General features: G+C 45.9%; 1 protein-coding gene across 15 annotated transcripts in view; it reads left to right on the top strand.

The window, feature by feature from the left end:
* Positions 1 to 4,012: 4,012 nt before the first annotated feature.
* The window catches only part of TEX2 (testis expressed 2), a 115,817-nt gene continuing 95,180 nt past the window's right edge, over positions 4,013 to 24,649 (top strand). For 8 of the 15 annotated variants that reach the window (XR_012426012.1, XR_012426013.1, XM_074020113.1 and 5 more), the window contains exon 1: positions 4,013 to 4,152. The gene's annotated coding sequence lies outside the window, so the exon portion shown is untranslated. Of the gene's footprint in view, positions 4,592 to 8,585; positions 8,687 to 24,649 lie in introns of all 15 variants that reach the window. The other 7 variants (XR_012426014.1, XM_074020108.1, XM_045374586.3 and 4 more) reach the window with 3 other exon arrangements.

Below are 24,649 nucleotides of genomic sequence, written 5' to 3'. Positions count from 1 at the left end.
GGTTCATGACCAGCTTGGAACAAGACAGCAAGACCTCATCTCTAGAAAAAGTAGAAAAAAATTAGCCGGGTATAGTGGCACATGCCTGTAGTCCCAGCTACTCAGGAGGTTGAGGTGGGAGGATCACTGGAACCCAGGAGGTCAAGGCTGCTGTGAGCCATGAGTGTGCCACTGCACTCTAGCCTGGGCAACAGAGAAAGACCCTGTTTCAAAACAACAACAACAAAAATCTTAGAGCATTCTTTGGTTTGTTTAGAGATTGGTGAGAAAAATAGGGATTCTCCTGAAATGCAATAATTGGGAATCTTTCAAGTATATCAGAACCCATGTGGGCTTAACCTGATAGTTGAAACCTGGGTTTCAAGAGAGCCTGGCATGAGGGTTGAGGGGGTGGGGGTAGAGAAAGAGGGCAGAGTATTAGCTTGGGCTCACATTCCTGTGACTTAAGATCCTACTCTAGGTGAAAAAATTTAGATCACTTTGTACATGCTATACATATAGAGTAGTTATTTGGGGGACAAAGTAAGGAATCTTGCTTGATATCTGAATTTAGCATCACAATCCCTAACCTTTTTCAGAGGTCACTACATTGAGTCACAGACGCCACGCTCTAAAATCACTCTTTTAAGCATGATTTGGGCCAGGCACAGTGGCTCACGCCTGTAATCTCAGCACTTTGGGAGGTTGAGGCAGGAATATCACTTGAGCCCAGGAGTTTGAGACCAGTCTGGGCAACATGGCGAGACTCCATCTCAAACAGAACAAAACAAAGCAAAACAAAATGTGATTTGTAAGTTCAAAGTTCATATGTATTCATACATATTTTTCATTTGATTTTATTTTCCTGTCAGTCCAAGCAGGCAGAATACGTTATTGTTCCCATTTTATAGATGAGTGATCTAAGACTCAAAGAGATTTAATTATTCAACCTGTTCAAGGTCAAACAGATGGTAAGTTAGAGCAATGGGACTTAAACTCCAAGTCAGTGCTCCTATATTATACTTCCTTTTGATGAAGATGAGTGATATTTGTTTCTTTTGCCTTTTGAAGTTATCCATCCTGTTTCTGGTAGCAAGACAGGGCATCTTGGCAGGCACTGGAGAAGCCTGGTGGTTAGGGTCATGAATGCTGGCTATTTCTTCAACTAGCCCTGCTATCTTGGACACATCACTAATCTGTGAACTTCAGTTTCTGCATCCATAAAATGGAGAAAATAATGGTCATATCTACCCTAAAGAGTTACTGTAAGGTTTCAGTGAATTACTATGTGCAAGGGACTTGGCATAGTACCTGGCACATGGTAACCTCTTAAGTTAGAAAACAGGCCGGACACAGCGGCTCATGCCTGTAATCCCAGCACTTTGGGAGGCCGAGGCGGGCAGATCACCTGAGGTCAAGAGTTCGAGACCAGCCAGGCCAACATGGTGAAACCTTGTCTCTACTAAAAATACAAAAACAAAATTAGCTGGGTGTGGTAGCACGTGCCTGTAGTCCCAGCTACTCGGGGAGGCTGAGGCAGGAGAATTACTTGAACTCAGGAGGCGGAGGTTACAAGTGAGCCAAGATCACGCCACTGCACTCCGGCCTGGGCGACATGACAGAGGCTGACTCCATCTCAAAAAGAAAAAAAAAAAAAAAGGTAGGAAGCGTTATTGTGTGATAATATGTTCACTTATTTTTCAATGCATCCAAATTCCTCACATTTCAAAAAGAAGGGATCCTTCTAAGTGTTCATGCTGAATCTTACTGGCTTCTAGCTTGAGATCTGGTTGGAATGTATTAATTAATTTAACACTTATGTGGAGCTTGGTAGGGAAAGGAGGTTGGTGGGCACTCTGAGAGGCACATTGCCAGCTTCCAAGGACCTTTGCAGGGGGCAGCTCCAGGGCTCCTACCCTTTCTCTCTCTCTCTCCCTGAGTTAGGGGGCTGAAGATGTGGCCAAGGAGAGTTTCAGGCTGTGTCTCTATTGATAACTGAATTTGTTGCACATTTCCAGATAACCACAACTGGAAACCTCTCCTGTTGGGACATGAATTCCTCTTCCTTTGGGAACAGCAATAGAAACAAGTGGTGATCCCAGGCAGTAATGCCTGCAGCCCAGAGACTGCACTCTGATAAGGCTGATCAATCCTTGTGCAGAGTCGCCCCTGGCAACACAACACCCATCAGTAATCACAGCACAAACAGAGTTATTGTGTGGAGGCCATTCCAAGAGCCTGAGATCTGTGTGGCAGACGGCTGACCTGCAAGATCTAGTGGGCGGGGGCTGACCTCCAAGTCTGAGGATAATGACTTCTGGGTCAGGCGGATGTCTAGACCTGCAAGATCTGACCTCCAAGTCTGAGGGCAGTGACTTCTGGGTCAGACAGGTGTCTGGGATACTAGGGAGAGGAATGTTGCCAGAATGGTGAGCAGGGCTTGATGGCATTGGAATGAGGCACCAGAGTAGCAGGGCATTCTTCTGGGATTATGATTGGGCCTGGTGGTGAGCAGGAGTGTGTCTGCCATTAAGATATTTTTAAGATATTTATGCACTGTCTCACGGGTCAGAGAACTAGCCTGGCTTCCCCTTGCTTCAGGCATCAAATCTTCTTCCTGCTTGAGGATTTCCAACTTTCAGCTGTTGTTTATCTGGGGCCAGTGCCCTTCTACACTCAGTTCTTGGCATGACTTATTCTGTTCTGAGTGTCTTAGTAGGTCACCTCCACCCTTACTAGCAAGTCTCCCAACCATATTACTAATTCTGAGGATGAAAGGAGTTTGGCTTTCATTTTGCCAGTTGAATTTGAATTTCATGACTATGATAAGACTCAAAATATGCACCTGAGTGTGGTCCTTGTACCACCTGCATTAGAATCACCTGGAGGGAGGGGTGTTGCAGGCCATCCCAGACTTAGTGAATTACAGGCTCTGGGGTGGGACTTAGAGATCTTCATGTTTAAACCCTCCAGGATGATCTGACGTTGAAGTTTGAGACCCACTAAGGCAGGAGACACACCGACAGGAAATGTGGATATGCAGAGGGAACTCTCCCTATATGCCAGTGCTTCTGCCAGCCAACCCAGGTTCACAGAAGATAAATGCACAATGGGCATTGCCATCCCAGGAAGCTCATTCTAAGTGAGAACTTACCTCTCTGAGCCTCAGCTATTGCCTCTGTAAAAATGAGTAGTTAATACCAGGTAAGTTCTAAGCTCTAAGAACTCGTGGCCGGGCGCGATGGCTCACGCCTGTAATCCCAGTACTTTGGGAGGCCGGGGCGGTGTATCACGAGGTCAAGAGATCGAGACCGTCCTGGCCAACATGGTGAAACCCCGTCTCTACTAAAAATACAAAAATTAGCCAGGCGTGGTGGCGTGCGCCTGTAGTCCCAGCTACTCGGCAGGCTGAGGCAGGAGAATCGCTTATAACCCGGGAGGCGGAGGTTGCAGTGGCGAGACAACGAACAAACAAAAAAACTAGTAACAGAGTTAGTTCAGGATAGGATGTGGTAGTGCGGTAGTTAGGTGGGGGAAGTACATAATGTTGAAAACTGGGAATTTGCCTTTTTAAATCAACTTCTGCAGTTGGACAGGGATAGATGTGTCTGATGGCCCTCTAAAATGCAAATCGAGTGAATCTGCCCAGGGGGATACCCCTGGTTCTCCGAGCCTCAGTCACCCCACCTCACCCCCTCAGCCCTAGTCTCAAGGGCACTTGTTGCTGCTGGACTGCACGAAGAGGAAATTAAGAAGTGTAAAGAGCTGGGGAGAGCCGTGCAGCCCCGTGTGGGGAGAGTGAAGCTCTTGTGCCTCTCACCTGGGGCTCTTCCAGGTAACCCTCCCCACCTCCTCTCCCTAGCTCCAAGGGCGGTGGCCCCTTTAACAGACCTGACAAATCGCTCGCCCATTTCCGCGGCCTCATCTCAGAGCGCGGTAGAACTGGATTGGTTGGGCCTGGCGTGCCGTTTGCTCCGCCCCCGCGCCCTCTGGTTGGCGGCGGCGGCCGCGAGCGCGGGGCGGGTCCGCCGGCGGGGCGGGGCGGCGTGCGCCCGGGGGCGGGCGGGCTGCAGGGCGGCAGGACCGCGGCCGGTGCCCCAGCCGAAGCCGGAGTCGCGGCGGCCGGGAGCACGGGCGCCGGCGCAGTACAATGAGGCAGCCAGCAGATCTGGGGTGAGCAGTCTCGGGGCCAGGTGAGGGCGGTGGAGGGAGCGCCCCGTGGAGAAGGCCCGGGCTGGGCGCGGATCGACCCCGCGGGCTTCAGAGTACCGGCCGGGTCCGGTGGCCCTTGGCGTGGCGGGGCTCGGCCCCCCACCCGCTGTCACTGTCCGGGTATTGACGGGGACGCCCACCCGCGACGCTCCTGGGCGATCCCTTCCTTCGGGGCCCCGCCGGATGGCTCGGGCTCGACTCCGGCCGGAGGAGCTGCCGGCCCGGTTCCCTCAGCTTGCGGTCCCCGGCGCCGGCAGGGAGGCACTGTCACGCGCAAACTAGAGGAAAACGGCTTGCAATTTTATGAATGGGGCCCCGGGTTCCTGCCGCCCCCCTCACCTGCGACGCGAAATGCTTGGAAGTCGAGAACCGCAGTTACTTTTACTCGAATCTGTCAAAGGTTGTCTGCGCCCCGGTTGTTTTTCTCCAACTCCTGGAGAACGCGGGTGGCGGTGGGGTGGTTTGAGTGCTTTAGCAGGGAGGCGTCGGCGTGCCGAAATCCGGGGGATCGGAAGGTTAACAAGTGACATTGGGCTGAGGCCTAGCGCCAGGTGCCCTGCGGGGAGGCGGTGTGGCGGTGGACGCCGTAGCCGCTGGCTGCTGAGCACGGAAACCATACGGTGGGACCGGGGAAGGCGGGGAACGGCTAGCCACATTGCACCACACGCTGCCCAGAGCGCACGGCTGCCATGGGAGTTGGTGCAGGGGAGTCTTCCCCTTTTGAAAACGATTTTTGGAAAACTTAGCCCCACAGTGGGTTGATAGTTACTTAAACCATCGGTTGTTATGGTTACTGGGCATCAAATGTAAGGGCAAAGTCTGTTTCCACCCTCGTTCTGTCTCCAGAGCTATGAAGTACTTTGTCACTGTGTTTTACAGACACTGCCCAGGGAGCACAGCCTGTTTTAGAGCTGAGGGAAAACTGTGGGCTCCTTGAGGGCAGGGCTCCTGCCATATTCACGTTTGAAGTGCCAGCGTCTTCACACCATCACCACTCTGCACATGCATTAAAAGGAATGAGTCTTTTACATGTTTTGAGGATTCTCAGAGGATTCAGAGGAGTCATTTCAGGAGCCAGGTATAAGCTGGAGAGGAAACAACGAGTGACTTTTATATGGAAAACAATAAGGAAAAATGGAGGGCAGGTTATCCTTGAACTCTGGAGTATGGGGAGTTTGAGGAGTCTAGGTTTGTGAGTTTTAGAGCTGGGTCACACAGAGACGCTTGTCTCATATTGGAAGAATGAAACTGCCATTTCTGTTAGCTCTTACCCAGACCATAAACAGTATTCTTTCAGAGACTCCCCAAACATGGTAGTTGGTCTAAAGTTATGGAAAACAAGCCTCCTGAGGTGATGTGGATAGAGTGGGATTTTGCCATAACATTTCTTCCTTTTTTTTCTGGGCCCCTTTGGGAGTGTGAAGGCTTGGAGGGAGAGGATGTGGAGGGCTCTGGGTGAACTGAACTTGCTTGCGTGTTTATCTCCAGTAAAAGGCACTGTGCCTGAGAGGAAGGAGATTAACAAATTGATTCACATCAGAAGATGGTGGTAATTGAGTCTACTGACAAGCAACCCAGGGGCTGGGATAGACGAGGAGGGAGGAAAAATTCAGGAGTTTGGTTTGGCCTGAGTGTTGGAGGTTTGAAGAGCGAGTTATGTCATCGTGTGAGAAGATTAGACACAGCATATAGCAAACATAATGTTCATTACTGAGATTATGTTAGAGTGCTTCTGGAGAAGAAGCAGGAAAGATTAGACTTTTAGATAGAATAAATGTGTAGCATGTTTTGGACAAAAAGCAGTTGCCTGGAGTCAGAAGAGAAATTATTTATTAATAATTTTGCTGTATGCCAGAAACTGCTAGCATTATAGATATGATGGAGGGTGTTTTTGTTTTTTGTTTTTTTTTAAAGGAGGAAGAGTTTGTTTCTGTATGCCATATTAGTTGCCTTTCCTTCAAGTCAAAAGCTCCTGTTTTCTGGAAGGTTTTCTGAATCCCTTGAGGAAAGAGAGGGGAGAACTGCACAGTTTATTACTTAATATGAGAACAGAGCAATGGGGAAATTCTCCTCACTGTAGATTACTTTCAGTATCAAACTGAATCTTCAAAGACCAGTTTTCTGTGTCAGGTTCAATATAAAATTATATTAATCCTCACGTCTGTTGACTGGTATCTTTTGATGGAAAATTCCTGTTCTTTCTTTTTTTCCATTTATCAATTCATTCTTTCAGAGTTAGGAAGTTCGTTAAACACACACTGTCTCTTGTCCTCTAGGTGTTTCTAGTTCATTTTCTTTGCCTGAATATCCCTCAGGGTCTGCTTTCTTCTGTCTGATCCTTATCTCCTGAAGGTCTCCTTGGGAATCACTGAGGTCACAGGGAATGATTATTCTTTGATTCTGTCCCAAGGCAGAAGACTAGTATAGAAAAGAGAGCATTGTTGAGTTCCTACTCAGCCGGGTACTGTTTTCTGCCCCTTGTGTATATATCCTCTCCAGTCCTAGAGCAGCCCTCTAAGGGAGGTGTGATAGCCTCATTTTACAGAAGAGGAAACCGAGGCTCAGAGCAAATCAGTAACTTGCCTAAGGTGACAAGCTGGTTAGATGGTGGAGCAAGAATGTCAGTCTAGGACATTGATTCAAAAAACGTGCTTTTTTGGGCCAGGCACAGTGGCTCACATCTTGTAATCCCAGTACTTTGGGAGGCCAAGGCAAGAGGATTACTTGAGGCCAGGAGTTTGAGACCACCCTAGATGACAGAGTGAGACCCTGTGTCCAAGCAAACAAAACATGCTTTTTCCATTGTACCACGTTGTTTTTCCCTGGAGAGAAATTACATTTTTTTTTTTTTTTTGAGACAGAGTCTCGCTCCGCCGCCCAGGCTGGAGTGCAGTGGCGTGATCTTGGCTCACTGCAAGCTCCGCCTCCCGGGTTTACGCCATTCTCCTGCCTCAGCCTCCCGAGTAGCTGGGACTACAGGCGCCCGCCACCTCGCCCGGCTAGTTTTTTTGTATTTTTTAGTAGAGACGGGGTTTCACTGTGTCAGCCAGGATGGTCTCGATCTCCTGACCTCGTGATCCGCCCGTCTCGGCCTCCCAAAGTGCTGGGATTACAGGCTTGAGCCACCGCGCCTGGCCGAGAAATTACATTTTATTAGAGATGTCTCTTGCAGTGCCCTCTTCAGTGGACATGTTCGGAGTGGTCAGGTTCAGAGATAGTCAGAGAATTGCTGCACTAATGAGCTCCTGTGCTCCTGCTGGAGCCAGAGTTAGATGCCAGTGTCTGTCTCTCTGCCCACTGCAGTGTTGAGTAATTCAGGAGGCTGTTGGGAAATCTTTTACTGCCATGGAAAGGTGACTGGCCTGACTGGGTCTGTATCCTTGTGCTCTGCTTACCAGCTCTGTGACCTTAAGGGTAAATTACTTTCTCTTTCTGTGTACCTCAGTTTCTTTGTCTGTAAAGTGGGAAAATATTCCCATTTCAACAATGCCAAGACAGTGTAATTTATGTAATCTTAACATTCCTGGGGAAAAAAAAGCATCTTGTAACGTATGGGGTCTTAGACTTGTAGTTGGCAGTGGCTTCCTTTTTTGGCACATAAAATAACAGTGTGTCTCATGGTCAATGTTCTCAGATGAACTAGGGGAGTATATTATGTATAGGTAGTTGTAAGAATTAAATGAGATCACTCATGTCCCTGGTTCTAGTGAGCACCCAATAACAGGTCATGCTGTCCACTGACAGGATGAAGGTTAACTGGGAAAAGCTGGGAAGCATCTGGTAAGATTTGCCACTCAGTGCCCAGAATAATCCATGATTTGTGGATGGGGGAACATTTTCCAGTTTGCCTAGAGCACTATCCTTTGGCTGACTCTTGTCCCTGTGAGAAGCATTAACTTCAGGAGCTAACGAGCCATGGACAGACAGCTCCCTTTGTCTTCCTATTCATTAAGGTCTTTGTCAACTTTAAATCCCAAGTTTAAAGTAAATATTGTTATAAGAAGACTGGAAGTCCATGCTGTTGTGAATATTCTTACATGTGAGTTTTAAAGCAACTCATAGGTTATACAAGATTTTGTGTTGCTCCTTTCCAAACTCCTTATAATGCTTAATTACACTGTGTGAAATGTCCATGAAGCACCATTAATGAGAGGGATGCTAGGAGGTCATAAAAGTTCAGAAGCCCTTGACTGGCATTGGTGGGGTGGACAGAACACTGGACTTGGAGTCGGGCGGCTACAGTCCTGACAGTTTCACCTGTCATCCCCACTTCATCATCAGATACATATTTCCCAGTGTTTTCGTGGATTACCCAAAATTGCAGTGCGTAGTGAGGAAGGTTACCAACTGCACATCACTTCACTAATTTGGACTTTTAAAAGTCTCTCTTCCAGGACAGGACGCAGTGGCTCACGCTTGTAATCCCAGCACTTTGGGAGGCCGAGGTGGGCGGATCACCTGAGGTCAGGAGTTCAAGACCAGCCTGGCCAACATGGTAAAAACCTGTCTCTATTAAAAATACAAAAATTAGCTGGGTGTGGTGGCATATGCCTGTAGTCCCAGCTACTTGGGAAGCTGAAGGAGGAGAATCGCTTGAACCCAGGAGGTGGAGTTGCAGTGAGCCGAGATCACACCACTGCACTCCAGCCTGGGTGACAGAGCGAGACTCTGTCTCAAAAAAAAAAAAAAAAGTCTCTCTTCAAAAAAGAAGAGTTGATTTCTTAGTGCCATCCCCCACTGCCAGCAGTCTCATAGATTATATGAGTTTATGAATCTAAGACTCTGAGAAATTAAATGATTGAAAGAAGATGATTGTATTCAGGACTTTTGAAGTCTCAGGTGTTTGTGATAGTGCTTTGAAAAACTAAAACAATAGGCAGGTGATAACAACAAAAAAACAATGAGTAACTCATTTACGGGGAATCGTGTGCTAGGCACTGTTCTTACCTTGAAACCTTACACCACTCTATGAGTAGTAGGTACTATTATGAATCTTATTTTAAGATGAGAAAACTGAGGCTCAGAAAGGTTAAATAACTTGTCCAAGATTACACAGCAAGGTCAAGGACTGGTAGCTGGGCCTAGGACGCTGACTTATGTTGCTCCCCAGTGGATGCCTGAAACCATTGATAGTACTGAACCCTATATACACCATGTTTTTTTCCTGTGCGTATATACCTATAATAAAGTTTAATTTATAAATTAGACCCAGTAAGAGATTAACAATAATAACTAATAAAATAGAACAGTTGGGCCGGGTGTGGTGGCTCACACCTGTAATCCCAGCACTTTGGGAGGCCAAGGTGGGTGGATTGCCTGAGCTCAGGAGTTCCAGACCAGCATGGGCAACACGGTGAAACCCCATCTCTACCAGCATACAAAAAATTAGCCAGGCAGGGCGGCGTGCACCTGTAGTTCCAGCTACTCAGGAGGCTGAGGCAGGAGAATCACTTGAACCTGGGAGGCGGAGGTTGCAGTGAGCCAAGATTGCGCCATTGCACTCCAGCCTGGGCGACAGAGCGAGACTCCATCTCAAAAAAAAAAAAAAGGAAAGAACAGTTATAACAACCACATATCGTTCACAATTTTGGAGATAGAAGATTCGTCCTTAACATACATCTTAGCAACCTCAGTACAAGATTTTTTTCCTTTCCTAAGTTTTGAAGTTTGACCTTTTCACTTAAAGGAAGCACTTTATAGCTTCACTTTGGCATACCCAAATTGCCAGCATCATTAATCTTGTGCTTTGGGGCTATTAAGTAAAACAAGGGTTACTTGAACACAAGAGCTGTAATATCGTGACAGTTGATCTGATAACTGAGACAGCTAAAGGTGACTAATGAGTAGGTGGCACCTACAGTGTGGATCTGCTGGACAAAGGGAGGATCCGCATCCTGGGCAGGATGGGATTGGACAGTGAGAAATTTTATCACAGCTATTCCTGCACCCAGGATGGCATGCAGTTTAAAACTTATGAATTGTTGATTTCTGCAATTTTCCATTTGATATTTTCAGAACTTGGTTGGCTATGGGTGACTGAAACTGCAGATAAGTGGGGGAATACTTGTATTGGGAGAACTTTGTTAAATTTAAAGAATTAACTCTTACGGGAGTTGCAGAAGACTTAAGTCCTTGAAAGGAAAGGCTTTTCTTTGGTGAACAAAAGCCATATGCCAGGTCACTGTGAGCATAAATGGGACTATTGAGAGAAGAATCTAAACTTTCTGTGTGGAAGCTGGGAGAATGGGAAATGTGGGTGGGCTTTGAAACAACCAGGTAACCTTTGTCTGCTGGATTTGCCTGGAATATTGGTTCTAAGGGCTTTTCCCTAAGAAGATTATTGCGACAAACGCATTAAGTGCCTCCCCAGCTTATTCTAACAGTTGAAAGCGGCACTGGGCAAGAGGAGCTGGCTTCAATCATAAGCTTATTTAGGATTTGAGATTAAAACCCACCCGTTGGATTGCTCCTGCAGATAACCTTTCGGAATCCCAATATGCATTTTATAAGTTTCATTTCTCTTGCTGTTCAAAGCTGACATAAGCTGGCTTGTTTTCTTATTCAATTTTCAGTCCTTTCTTGGACCTAATGCTGTCTTTCAGGCTGTATCCTTATAGATGGTTATATTTATTATTTTAGGCTCGAAATAGAGAATTCAAAAATCTTTTTACTGAAAGGATTGACTGAACAATGATCATCATTCATCAAATATTTGAGCATCTACCAGGGCCAGTCATTGTGCCTGGCATTGGAAATCTGATGGGGAGCAAAACAGATGTGGTTCCCTCCTGCACAAAGCGCATTATCTAGTCTAGACAACAAACAAGTCAGTAGACATATGCATCATATATATTGGATTGTAATATGTGTAAAATCTCCTTCCTCTGAAGGAAAAGAACAGGGCACCAAGAAAGAAAGAAAAAGAAGAAACCAGCAACTGGGGGTTTTGGGCAGAGCATTTCAAGAGAGGGAGCAACGTGGATGTCTGGCAGCTGTGAAGAGGGGCAGAGAGGGGAATACGGGAAGGGCAGGCTCAGAAGGTGCCAGGCTGCAGAGGACATGTCACAGGGCAGCATAGTGTAGCAGGGAGAGCAGGAGCTCGGGAACCAGACGCTGCTCAAGGGGCCTCGGGAAGTCTCTTAACCTCTTTTGCCTCCCTTTCCCACCTCCAAGAAGCTATGAGGGTTGGATGAGCCTTGAAAGCCATAACTGGCATGTACAGAAAGGACTGTCGGTGGGGTTTGCTGACTCTCAGGGCCGTGGGGAACTTGACTTGGAGTGGATGAGCTCCTCTTCTTAGTCAGCATTTCCCATGATTCTATGTGTAGTGTAACCATAGGGCAGAAGGTAAAACTAAGACAGCTGAGTAGGTGTATCCATGGAGGCATTCTAAGGTAGCTTGTGTTGGGCTTTCTGTGGTGTGCTAAGCATTCGGTACCCGTACCTGGAAGACTTGGCCCTACCTGTAGGCATCTCTGCAGTGGGTGCAGTGGTCAGTGTGGAGCAAGGTGGACCGGATGCAGCTGTTCCTCTGCTCCTGCCTGCAGTTGTCTGCTTTAGTGTTTGGATGCGGGCAGGAGATCTTTAGCCTTTTTTCCTGATGAGAGGAGACAGATACTACTGGCCTTATAGCCAGGTGGTCAAACATGACAACTCGGAGTTGCTGTGTGCAAAACCTGCCTGAACTCCATCTCCAATGAGATTTGATGTTTCCCCATTCAAAGGAACAACCACACTTCAGGACCATACAAGGAGAGGACTTCATATAACAGGTCACTGACTTGGGATAGTCAGTAAAGTGCTATGAACCCAGCCATGTTAAAGTTATAATTATCTTGTAAAGTATGTGTGAGGCCTCATCAGATTTGTATATAATTGACTAAGTTTTTCAAAAAATCTTGGCCGGGTGCAGTGGCTCACGCCTGTAATCCCAGCACTTTGGGAGGTGGAGACGGGCGGATCACGAGGTCAGGAGATTGAGACCATCCTGGCTAACATGATGAAACCCTGTCTCTACTAAAAATACAAAAAAACAAATTAGCTGGGCGTGGTGGCGGGTGCCTGTAGTCCCAGCTACCGGGGAGGCTGAGGCAGGAGAATGGCCTGAACCCGGGAGGCGGAGCTTGCAGTGAGCCGAGATGGCACCACTGCACTCCAGCCTGGGTGACAGAGCAAGACTCCGTCTCAAAAAAAAAAAAAAAAAGAAAAATCTTTTACTCTGGAACATTTTTTAAAAAAATACACAAAAGTAAAGAATAATATAATGGATCTCAGGCATCTATTACTCAATTTTGATAATTATCAACTTTTGCTAATCTCATTCCAAGATAGTTCCACAATGAAGCATTGTTGATGGATTTTCTGTCACAGTATAAATGTGTCTTTGGACTATAAAATCATTTGCTAGATATTCTAGAGAAAAAAATGCCTGCATACTGCATAATCATAGGACTGGTGTTAGGTAGTTGAAATTCAGAATCTGAAATGAACATTTAGTGGAAACCTCTTATAGACTTGTCTATGAGAAGTAGGCGTATAAAATTAAGAGTGCTTTCAAGATGACCAGTTAGTCTATGTATTTACTAAATGGCAACTGTATTGGGCAGTGTGCAAGGTACATTAAAAAAAAGAAAAAAAGGCCAGGTGCTGTGGTTTATGCCTGTAATCCCAGCACTTTGGTAGACTGAAGTGGAGGATCACTTGAGGCCAGGAGTTTGAGACCAGCCTAGGCAACATAGTGAGACCCTGCCTCTACAAAAAAAAAAAAAAAAAAAAAAAAAAAAAAAAGAAGCCAGACACAGTGGCACACACCTATAGTCCTAGCTACTTGGCAGGCTGAGCTGGGAGGAGGATCGCTTGAGCCCCAGAATTCAAGGCTGCTATGAGCCATGATGGCACCACTGCACCACAGCCTTGGTGACAGAGTGAGACTCTGTCTCTAGAAATCAAACAAACAAAAAAGGGCAGTCTTTGTCCACAGTGGCTTATAAAATTATGAGCCCATGATGAAGTCACAGATTATTTTCAAACATTCTTAGCAAATGAATTTTACACAAAGCCCAAACTGTGAAACTGATTAAGAAGCAGTATTTTAGTGGCGTATGTTACTTTAAGTTCAATTTATAGTATTCACTTGTAGCATGAAACAGGACACAAGTTAATATGTTGAAAGTTTCTATATGTTGAATTTCATTTTTATTTTTTAAAGGGGAAATTCAAATCAAACATGCAAACAACCCTGTAGCAGTGCCTCTGTGCACCATGGTACGTACAACAGACCATTAAACATTTGAAAGGTGGTTAGTGCAACTGAGAGCTGGAAGCTTTCATTTTAATTAAGCTGAAACCGAAACTTTAATTTTAATTTAAATAGTTCCATGTGCCCATATTGGACGGTATAGCTCCAGGGTTTATTAAACCACCATTCCCGGTCATGGGATAGAACCCAGCACAAACTAATCTGGGCTACAAATCAAAGGGCACAAGTCGCATGTAGGTTCCAAACTCAGTACATTTTACAGAAAAGGAGTTTGATTATGTAGTAGAAGGAATAACTGCCTGGTGGGACTCGTGATCTTCCTTCAAGAGCAAGGCTCAAAGACCTGGGGAGTTTTGATTTGATGCTATGATGTCTCCTGGGGCTCAGAATATTATGAAATGAGGAGTGAATCTCTGAGTGAAAAGAACTCAAGCTGCTTGTTGCATTGCGGAATGTCTCTAAGAGGTAGAGAGGCATCTGTTAAGTGGCTTGTATGAAGGTTTCAGAACGTAACTTGTATGAAGTTTCAGCTTTGGGAGTTGTGTTTGCTGCCAGGAGGGTTTAGAGGCCGCCTCTAGGCAACACCCAGGGGCTCAAAGAAGACAGATGCAGAGAGCATGAGCTGCTGGTCACCTGTCTATCCCCGGAGCATAGTAGATGCTTGATAAATGTGTTTAAAATGGATGACAGTTTCTGGAATAGATTTAGGAGTAAATAAGAGATGGGCTTGAACTTTTTCTAGAAATTCTGAAAAATAGGTGCCGAGGGAAGTGCAGTGCCAGTGAACTGCAGAGTTTGCTCAGCCTGTGCTTTCTGCCAGAGGTAACTGACATTTCTCCTCACTGCAAATGCAAGCTCGACCTCCCTCCACTCACCCTTATCCAGTCCTGCACCAAGTACTGCTGATTTTTATCTTATAAATGTCTCTTGGATGGTTCTTTTCTCTCAAGCTTCTCTGCCACTGTTCTAGTGTGGTCTAAACAACCATCTTTTTGCTTGGAATGCTCTGGCAGCCCCTCACTGACCTGCCCTCATCTACTTCTACTCCTTTCTAATCTCGTCACCACCTGGCAGTCAGCGTGGTCTTTTAAAAATTCCTAACATGGCTGGGCATGGTGGCTCACACCTGTAATCTCAACACTTGGGGAAGCTGAGGTGGGAGGATTGCCTGAGCCCAGGAGCTCAACACCAGCCTGGGCAACATAGTGAGACCCTGTCTACAAAATAAAAAAAAAAAAAAAGACAAAAGAAAAATTAACTGGGTGTGGTGGCCTGTGCCTGTAGTCCCAATTACTCAGGAGGCTAAGCTGGGAGGATTGTTCGAACCCAGGAGGTTGAGGCCGCTGTGATCTGTGATCACACAACTGCATCCAGCCTGGTTGACAGAGACCCTGTCTCAAATAAATAACAAATAGTTCTAACATGATCCTGTCACATCCTTGCTCAAATTCTCTGAAGGTTTCTTTGTTGCTTGTGGGATAAAATCTACATTCTGAACATGTTTAGGTGCTGTGTGATCTAGCCCCTCCTGCCTTCTCCAGCCTGGGCCTCTCTCTCTCTCCCGGTTTATTGTATTCCAGGCACACTGGCCACTTTTCTCTTCCCAGTTGGAAGGGAGCTAGACTTTTTAGGAGCTGAACCCTCTGCAGGAAACAGCTCTACTCCCCACCTCACCCCCACCCCCATTTTCTCTCTTCCTTTGTGGCACTCATCACAGTTTGTTACTACATAACTCTGTGGTAGACACCTGCTTTTCCCCTTCTTCCAGGAAGGCAGGGACCTTGTTGGTTTTGCTCCGCATTATCTACCCAGTACCTAGCTTCGTATCTGACCCACTAGACATGCTGCTTAAATATTTTCGGGGTGAATGAATGAAAGAGTGCAAACCACATTAGAAAACAAGGGAAACTCAACCTGAGGAATTCTTTTGAAAACTGGGTTATATGGCTGAGCACAGTGGGTCATGCCTGTAATCTCAGCACTTTGGGAGGCTAGGATGGGAGGATCACTTGAGCCCAGGATTCAAGACCAGCCTGGGCAACATAGGGAGACCCTCCCCATCTTTAAATTATTTACAAAAAATTTAAAAATTAGGCATGGCGGAGTGCAGCTGTAGTCCTACTCAGGGTGCTGAGGTGGGAGGATTGCTTGAGTCTGGGAGGTCCAGGCTGCAGTGAGCCATCATTGTACCACTGCACTCCAGCCTGGGTGACACCTCAAAAACAGATGAAAACACCTTGGGCTTATTGGAGAGGTTAAGTAGTTTTTAGAGAATAACCCAGGAAGGGAAATGGGGGGGAAAGAGTCCACAGGGATCTATCATAAAAACGGTACCGAGGGTTTAGAGCATCCTACAAAAACATGTTCTGAGAAAGCATATTCCATGCCCTTGTCCCAGACTTGAAAGGCATTTGCCCATCATGTTGCAAGGATGGGATTTGAGGCTGACCCTCTTGTCTGGATGGATTTTCTGCTCCCAGCCTCAGGAGGCACTGACATGAGGCTCCATTTTGAGACCTTAAGGTTGGAGTCTTCCATATACAGCCCACAGCTAGGGGTGCAGCAGTCTTCCTGTCTTCCTGGAGGGTAGGGGTTCTGCCCTGCTCGTATTTGCACCTTTCTCCTCCCTCTGACCTCCTTCACTGCCATCGGCAAGCTAGAGTACTTTGCCTGTGGGGGGTGTTTGCCAAGTGTTTCTGAGTAGGCCCCAGTACTACCTGGTGGACACTAAAAAGGGCTCTAGGCAGTAATAAGAGGGAATTCTGGTTGTGCCTTGCGCAGGGGAGGCTTCCTGCTGCTGCTAGATTCCCTGTTGGAAAGAAGCTGGACAGCTGTGTTTAGACCTGACCCTGCAGATGGGGAGACTTCCCCCTTCTCTCTCTTCCTGAGGGCTGCTTCCAGATGAGTGGGGGAGCCTGCCAGTGCCCATCAGGTCCACCTGACATGTCATAAGGAAAAAGGAGAAACCTAGGTCTTCCCCGGGAACTTTGAAGTTATGAATAGGAAATTGAAGGACTTGATGCGGAGATAATGTTCTTCTGGAACGAAGGGACTGGTTCCCCAGACCAGCACCACCGGTAACCAGAGAGATGTTTTGTGAAGACTAAAGCGATGTGTTTTCTGGGAGACTGCAAGTTAAGAAGGCTTTAAGCTTTATATTAATTAGAAATTTGTATTAATGTATAGTAATTAGAGAAAAGTCTACAGGAAAATCACAGAATCGGATAATGAGGAGACCTGTGTGACTTAGTAGCATTCTAGGTACCAAGGTGGTGCCTTGGAGCTCTGGAGTGGAAACTAGCACCAAAGCTGATTGGGAACACCATTAAGGAGGGGGCTCCCGTATCTGTAAGCTCATGCCTGAACGTGAGCAGCTCATGCCCCCATGTGCTGGAAACCTTAACAGCACAGGCAGGCAAATACAATCTGATGGTTGTTAGGATTGGAGTTAGAGCAAAGTACTATGGGGTACACCTAGCCCCAAAAGAAAATCCTGTAAGTGATTTACTCTGTGTGTCCTGATCATGGAAACCTGGTGGAAAGCATTTCCTTTTATGATGGAAAGGGGAAAGCTGGGCCTGGTGGCTCACGTCTGTAATCCCAGCACTTTGGGAGGCTGAGGCAGGTGGATCCCTTGAGTTCAGGAGTTCAAGACCAGCCTGGGAAACATGGTGAAACCCTGTCTCTACAAAATAAAAAACAAAAACAAAAATTAGTGGGGCATGGTGACGTGCACCTGTGGTCCCTGCTACTTAGGAGGCTGAGGTGGGAGGATCGCTTGAGCCTGGGAGGCAGAGGTTGCAGTGAGCTGAGATGGTGCCACTGCATTCTATCTAGCCCAGGCAACAGAGCGAGACCCTGCCAAAAAAAAAAAAAAAGTAGTGAGAGGGGAGCAAGTTATGTTGTTGTAGGATGCTGCTTGCCAGACCGAAACGACAGTGTTATTTTCCATAGACAGATTTTAAAGTAGGCCTCCGGCAAGTGTAGTAGACCGTGCAGATGTTTGTATAAGGTGGAAGTCTATTACAAGTGGACTATGCGGTAAACTCTAACCCTACCTTGCTGATAATTTTACATCTGAGAGCAGGTAGAGGGAAGTGTGTGTGTTGGACTTAATGATGACAAATGAGGAAAAGCCATCCAGAGGGCAAGGGACCTTGTGACTGAGGCAGGGAAGTAAGCACAGAGCTCTTGGTCAGGCAGGCCGGCTGGCACCTGCTCACTAAAGTTGCTCAGTAATGGCTGAGCATTTCCTACCTTCTATTAATGTTTCCTTAAATGCTTCCACTTAACCTGGAGCAGGAGCCATCTTGGTATCCTCAGTGCCTGGATGGGTGTTAGAAGTGACTGCTTGACGGTTAGTCCCTGACAGTGGCTGATCTGATGTGGCCATCCCAGTTTCCCATCCCCCTCACCTACAGTTAGGAGCAGAAACTGCTGTAGGAAGCCTGGCAGGAGCTGCCCTCAGGGATTGAGCCTCTTTGCCCGGCTAAGTTCAGGGGCAAAATTGAAATGGAAAATAAGTCAGTAGCTGAAAACCCGTGGGAAAGGAATTGCTTTTGTTTTAATTTCCCAGGGTAGGCTAATGTCTGTGGGGATACAGTGAGTGGTATTCGATCCTGATGGAGTAGGTTAATAGTGAAGCAGGAACATTAATTTTTTTTTTTTAAGGCTAAAACTCCCAGCAGAAATGGCTATTGATCATGCTCTGAGCCAGAAACCAAACTCATTTGGTCAGCCTAGCTTTCGTCTTAAGGCTGACCGTGATGGAGAGTGGTATTCAGAGGAGGCCTAATAGCCTGAAGTGAATTTTATTTCAGGAGGCACTAAAATCTTAGGGAAGGGAAAAAACACACATCTTGAGTTTAGTTTTCGAGTTAGGTGATAGAGTTGTTTTGGCAGCAAATGTAGCAAGTGCAGGGCCCAGAATTTTCTGGGGTGGATGGTTAAGAGGTCCTTCCAGAAGTCTGTATGATTTTTTTTATGCCGAAGTGTTAATCTCAAAAAATAAAATTGAAAACAAATTTAATATATATGTATATTTGTTGACCCACAGCTCCGAAGAAGCCTTCCAGAAATTTCTAATTTCACAATTTCTAAAACCTAGCTTATTATGGTCTGTAAGAATTTTAGCCATTTTGTGGGCTCTGCCACAGAACTGAACCATTAGCCTCCGTTTTCCCTCTCAGAACTGCCTTCCAGCTCCTCCTGAGCTCCTTCCCACAGTGCTCCAGTGGAATGTCCTAGCCTCTCACCCTACACACTGCTGAGTAAGCACAGAGCAGGCTGTACTGTCGATTGGTTAACGTTGAGTGAGATGGGTGCTTTATTCAAGCTAAGGAAAAAAGGAATTTTTTTAAAGGATGTTTTTCTGTTTTAGGAGCTGGTTTATACCAGTGCTTAAGTCGGTATTTAAAGTTGGAATGAGAGATTTTGGTTTCCTGTTCTTACAGCAGTAAACAGTAGGTAAGGGGGCAGGTGCCTGGGGTCAGCCCTTTAGATTTTTTCCTTTTTCTTTTTTCTTTTTTTTATTTGAGACAGAGTCTTGTCCTGTTGCCCAGTCTCAAGTGCAGTGGTGCGACAGTCTGACTGCAACCTCTACCTCCCAGGTTCAAGTGATCCTCCTTCCTCAGCCTCCCAAGTAGCTGGGATTACAGGCATGCGCCACCATACCCAGTTAATTTTTGTATTTTTAGTAGAGATGGTGTTTCGCCACGTTGGCCAGGCTCATCTCGAACTCCTGATCTCTAGCAATCCACCCTCTTTGGCCTCCTAAAGTGCTGGGATTACAGGGTTGAGCCCCGCCTGGCCAACCCTTTAGTTCTTATTTCTGTCTGTCAATGTGGGTACACGGGGGCATCTTTTCAAGTGTGATGCTATTGCTAAGAGAGGGAGGGTCCCTGACAGACAAGCAGGAAACCTAGAATTTGGCGTGGGAACCCTCATCTAACCACTGGGATGAGTTCAAGCCAAATTCTTTGAGGCCTGATGAAGGGCTTATAAAATAGGCTATACCTGCATTTAGTTAATATGGACTGGTTATCCAGTGATCCCTTCAGCATTCAGCAGATGACACTGCTTAGAAGGCAGTGGCTATGCTTGGGGACAGTCAGTGGGCAGTTCCAGACACTGGTGAGAGTCAGCCTCCTGTGAATCTTTAAAGTGAGATCCTTACCCATCTTGTGTTTCCTTTTAGGGAAGGTCTTTAAAGAATCTTAAAACAAGTATTTTAACTCTTTAAGTAGCATTAAGCATGGGAAATTCTTATAAAATAGATTATTTTCTCCCAAATTAATAGCTTATAAATTAGTGTACCAATTTTTCTTTTCTCTCTTTCTCTGTTGTTCTTTGATTATTTCTAATTCTTTCTCTCACTAACATAAAGCACTTAGGTATGTTTTGCAATTATAATTTGTTTTTCTTTTTCTTTTTTTTTTTTTTTTTTTGAGATAGTGCCCAGGCTGGAGTGCCGTGGCGTGATCTCGGCTCACTACAAGCTCCGCCTCCCGGGTTCTCGCCATTCTCCTGCCTCAGCCTCCCCAGTAGCTGGGACTACAGGTGCCGCCACCATGCCCGGCTAATTTTTTGTATTTTTAGTAGAGACGGGGTTTCACCGTGTTAGCCAGGATGGTCTCGATCTCCTGACCTCGTGATCCGTCCGCCTTGGCCTCCCAAAGTGCTGGGATTACAGGCGTGAGCCACTGCGCCCGGCCAATTTGTTTTTCAATAGATTGGTTATTTATTGACTAGAAAGTAACCAGCTGTTTTCCCACTACAGTCTTGGTTCCAGGAGTAAAATTGCTGGCAGAGCTTTGGGAGGCACCAGAAGGCTGTCCTCTTCCTGGAGTGAGACTTCACATGCTATCTTTGTCTTGCCCAAATGCCCTAGGACCATGCACTCACCATCCAAAGGGGTGTAGATTAAAACCCTACTCCTCCTATTCAAAACAGTGTAATGAATTCTGTACGTCTGGGTTTTTTAATCTTGGGGAGGGGGAAGAGAAATATCTGTGTCTCCTTGAAAATCGAGTGCAGAACTCTTGTGGATATTTGCGTATGTATATTTGTGTGGTGGGGAGGGGTCTTTGATGTTCATCAGGCTTTCAAAAAGCCCTCAACTGAGAAAGGTTAAGGAGGAACTTCAGGTCTAAATCTCTCATACCTCTCATCTAAAAAGCTCTAAAGCCAACTTTTTAGAACGGAGAGACCAGTTCACAGTAGAAGAACCTGGAGCACAGACAACACCGGTGAGCGAACTGCAGGCTCCCCACGCGGGGGTCCATGTGCAAGTCTGGCCGCCTCCTCACTGCTCAAACCAGATCATCCCTGGAGCCCCGAGATTCTCTTTCCTCACTGCTAGCCCCTCTCCCCTCAAATCCTAGGAGACCTTTGAGGGAGAGAATTGGAGATACATGTCTTCCTAGCCAGGTATCCTGTGCCAGGATATTTTATCCTTCAGTTCTCTTAGTCAATTTGTTCTGACCAGTACCCTACTGAGTTTTCACAGGGAGTCTCTTTTTTGCCTTTTTTATTCCTCTTCTTCCTCCTCTGCCTTCTTCTTTCTTTCTTTCTTTTCTTTTCTTTCCTTTTTTTTTTTTTTTTTTTTTTTGAGACAGGGTCTCGCTCTGTCGCCCAGGCTAGAGTACAATGGCCCGATCTCAGCTCACTGCAACCTCCACCTCCTCGGTTTAAGCGATTCTCTTGCCTCAGCCTCCCGAGTAGCTGGCGGCTGCCACCACGTCCAGCTGATTTTTGTAATTTTAGTAGAGATGGGGTTTCACCATATTGGTCAGGCTGGTCTCGAACTCCTGACCTCAGGTGATCTCCCCGCCTCGGCCTCCCAAAGTGTTGGGCTTACAGAATTACAGGCGTGAGCCACCACGCCCAGCTGCCGCCTTCTTTCTTTTTCTGTATTCTGAATAGTCTGTTCCCTGTCATCAGCTTTTCTGTTAGGTCTCATGATTCTTATCTGCAGCAAGAAAAGGGGGTCCCTGAGGTAGAGCACCAGGAGGCTGGTCCTCCCAGTACTGTGACTCTGGAAGGTGGATCCTGCCCTTCCCTGGAAGGCCTTAGGGCCTCAGCTCGCCCATTTTAGCCCAGAAGTCCAGCCTTCTCCTCGTGCAACCTCCAGCTGGCCGAGAACACACATCTGCTGTTGGCAGTTACTGACTCCTTCCTTTCCTCACGAACCTCATGCGTGTCCTGTGATGGTGGGCTCTGCTCATGAAAGTATGATTGTTTTATATACCTTTTTTTAAAGACAGAAGTTACTGCTTTCAGAAAGCATTCTTCCAGGGGGCGGCCCAATATTTAAGACAATGCTGGTAGGCTGGACGTGGTGGCTCATACCTGTAATCCCAGCACTTTGGGAGGCCGAGGTGGGCAGATCACGAGGTCAGGAGTTCGATACCTGACTGGCCAATATGGTGAAACCCCATCTCTACTAAAAAATGCAAAAATTAGCCAGCCGTGGTGGCGCACACCTGTAATCCCAGCTACTCAGGAGGCTGAGGCAGGAGAATTGCTGGAGCCTGGGAGGCAGAGGTTGCAGTGAGCCAAGATCATGCCTCTGCACTCCAGCCTAGGAGACAGAGCAAGACTCCGTCAAAAAAAAAACAGGACAACGCTGGTGACAAATATGCATGATTGCAGCAGATCCCTGTTAGCAGAAATTTAAATCAGAGTCAAGAATGGTCATCTTCTGCCTTTGGCCATTTAAGCTTCTTCCTTTCTCTGAATTTCAGCCTCTAGTGCTCAGGAGGAGGTCAGGGATCTGGCTCTTAAAGGGTGTTGGAGGAAGGCCTCCTTTCCGTATTGCTTCTGAGGACTCCTTAGACCATTGGCAGCACACATCTTCACATGAAGGTGGGCTTTTGATCTGGGAGACTCTGCTTAAGAAACCGGATCTCTTTATTGATAGAGCTGTCTCATGAGCAAGTAATGCAAGCTGTTGGTAATTACAGAAAACCTACTGTGGAATTTCATCTAAAATTAATGAAGAGTCAGCACTGTGGATTTTAAATACAGAGGCGGTGATGGCTTTAGCTCTCAGCTGTCTGCGGGCTTTCCTTTGCTGTCTGTTGTGCCTGGGGGCTCCCTTCCCTCTTGTCCAGTTGGTTTGTCTTCCTATGACACGGACCCATTTTAATGGAGCACCACCAAAATATGCAGTATATTCCAAAGTCAAAGGTTTAGGATCTGAAAAGTGAAAAAGGTTCATTGTATTAAAAAGAAAACAATAAAATATGTGGAGAACAAAAACTGGGCAGTGAAATCTAGCTAGATGACCATAATATAATATGTCTGCTTTTCTTGACTTTATTATTATTATCTTTAAAGGAGCATTGTTCAATCCTCGATTTTGTATCTATGGCAGCAGGTGAAGGTCTCTAGATGAGCATGCACATACACGATGATAAATGGTTAAGGAATTTTGAGGCTAAAATCTTTACTGCTTAGATGTCATGTACTTTATAGGCATAGCTTTTCTTGATTTAATAGGAAGGATCTCTGCTCTATATGTGCTTTTATGTGACTTGAAAAGGAACTAACTATTCCATTTAAGTAGATTTCAATTAGGATAATGGGTTTGAGACATTTTGCAATGATACATTTTCTAGACTCGTAAAATGGAATTGTCAAATTATAGCAAAGAGTTAGAAATTATTTTGCAGTTTTCTCAGCAGATTATAATTTCTCCTTCCATACATGTAGTCATTGTAAAAATAATAGTGTAAGGGTACCTTTTATAAAACTGATTATTTTCCAAATAGACTGGTACCTTTTGGTTTAGAAAAAAATGATGGAAGAAGATTGTAGTTTAGGACAGCAAGCAGAAAGCAGTCATTTTTCAGCCTTTCATTTTATTTTACCTTTGGCCACATTTTTTAAGAAAGGCCCAAAATTGCCATATGTCTGAAAGAATATTGGTAATGGGGTAGAGTTGTAATGAAAGTGAGATTTTTAGAGTAACAAGGTCACTTTCTTCTGTGGCTTGTAGAAACAGATATGTGATCACAACAGGTCCAGCAGGCAGGGTTATGGGGAGTAGAGAGTTCATGTAATTTAGATCATGCTTAAATTTCTATATTTGAAAAAGCACTCAGAGAACAGGATTTTGTCAAAAGAAAAAAAAATAATATTTTTTAAACGGGAGGGGGAAATGTGCGTGTTATTCTTACGAGATATTGAAAAATGTTTAAATAGCTGCGATACAGTTTGTTGAGGGGGCAGGGGACAGTGGGAACAGTGACTAAAGGATTACGTTTTAATGCAGAAATGCCCAGTTGAAGAAAAAAGCTTGCCTGGGAGGAAAGTTTCTGTGGAGATGTGCTCTGCATTTTGAGTGATGTACTGAAGCATCAAAGACTCAGCATTAATTTTGATCTTTCTTGGGAAACTGGAGAAAATAATGCATTTCTGAGAAAAAATAGTAGCTTATGAAATGTCAAAGCCTGCTCTGGACAATGTCAACATCCATGAGTGCGAGGCAAATTCAAGAATCCAAACCCTAAGTGAAGACTTTACTGACTTGCTGTCTAGATGTCAGGGGCTGTTTGAGCCATGAGGCCCAGCAGGTTGTTAGGCATTCCAGGGATATGAGAGGTCCACACCCACACAATTGTGTGTTAGTTCTCAAGCTTCCTAGGATTTTTCTTGGGAAAAGGTTTTTGACCCCGAGTAGCTCCCAGCTTGACAGAATTCTTTAGAGGCAGCTCAGAAAAACTTTGGTTTCCCAAAATAATCCAAAGGCTAAAGTTCTGCCACCCTTTAAAAGAGTAGTGTTTTGGCTGGGTGCAGTGGCTCATGCTTGTAATTGCAGCATTTTGGGAAGCCGAGGTGGGCAGATCACGAGGTTCAGGAGTTCGAGAGCAGCCTGGCCAACATAGTGAGACCCCATCTCTATTAAAAATACAAAAATTAGCCGAGCATGGTGGCGCACGCCTGTGGTCCCAGCTACTTGGGAGGCTGAGGCAGGAGAATCGCTTGAACCCGGGAGATGGAGGTTGTGGTGAGCCAAGATCCCACCATTGCACTCCAGCCTCGGCAACAGAGTGAGATTCCATCTCAAAAAAAAAAAAAGAGTGGTGTTTTAACTTCTTTTGGGACATAGTCGCCATTAGGACTCTGAACACTATGAACTCTCTCCGCAGAAATCCACACATGTACACACAGACCGAAACTTGCATGCATGCATAT

Source organism: Macaca fascicularis, chromosome 16 (genome assembly GCF_037993035.2).
Source record: "Macaca fascicularis isolate 582-1 chromosome 16, T2T-MFA8v1.1".
Classification (NCBI taxonomy): domain Eukaryota; kingdom Metazoa; phylum Chordata; class Mammalia; order Primates; family Cercopithecidae; genus Macaca; species Macaca fascicularis.
The sequence above is the reverse complement of the archived record's forward strand: the minus strand, read 5'-3'. Positions and strand labels throughout refer to the sequence as shown.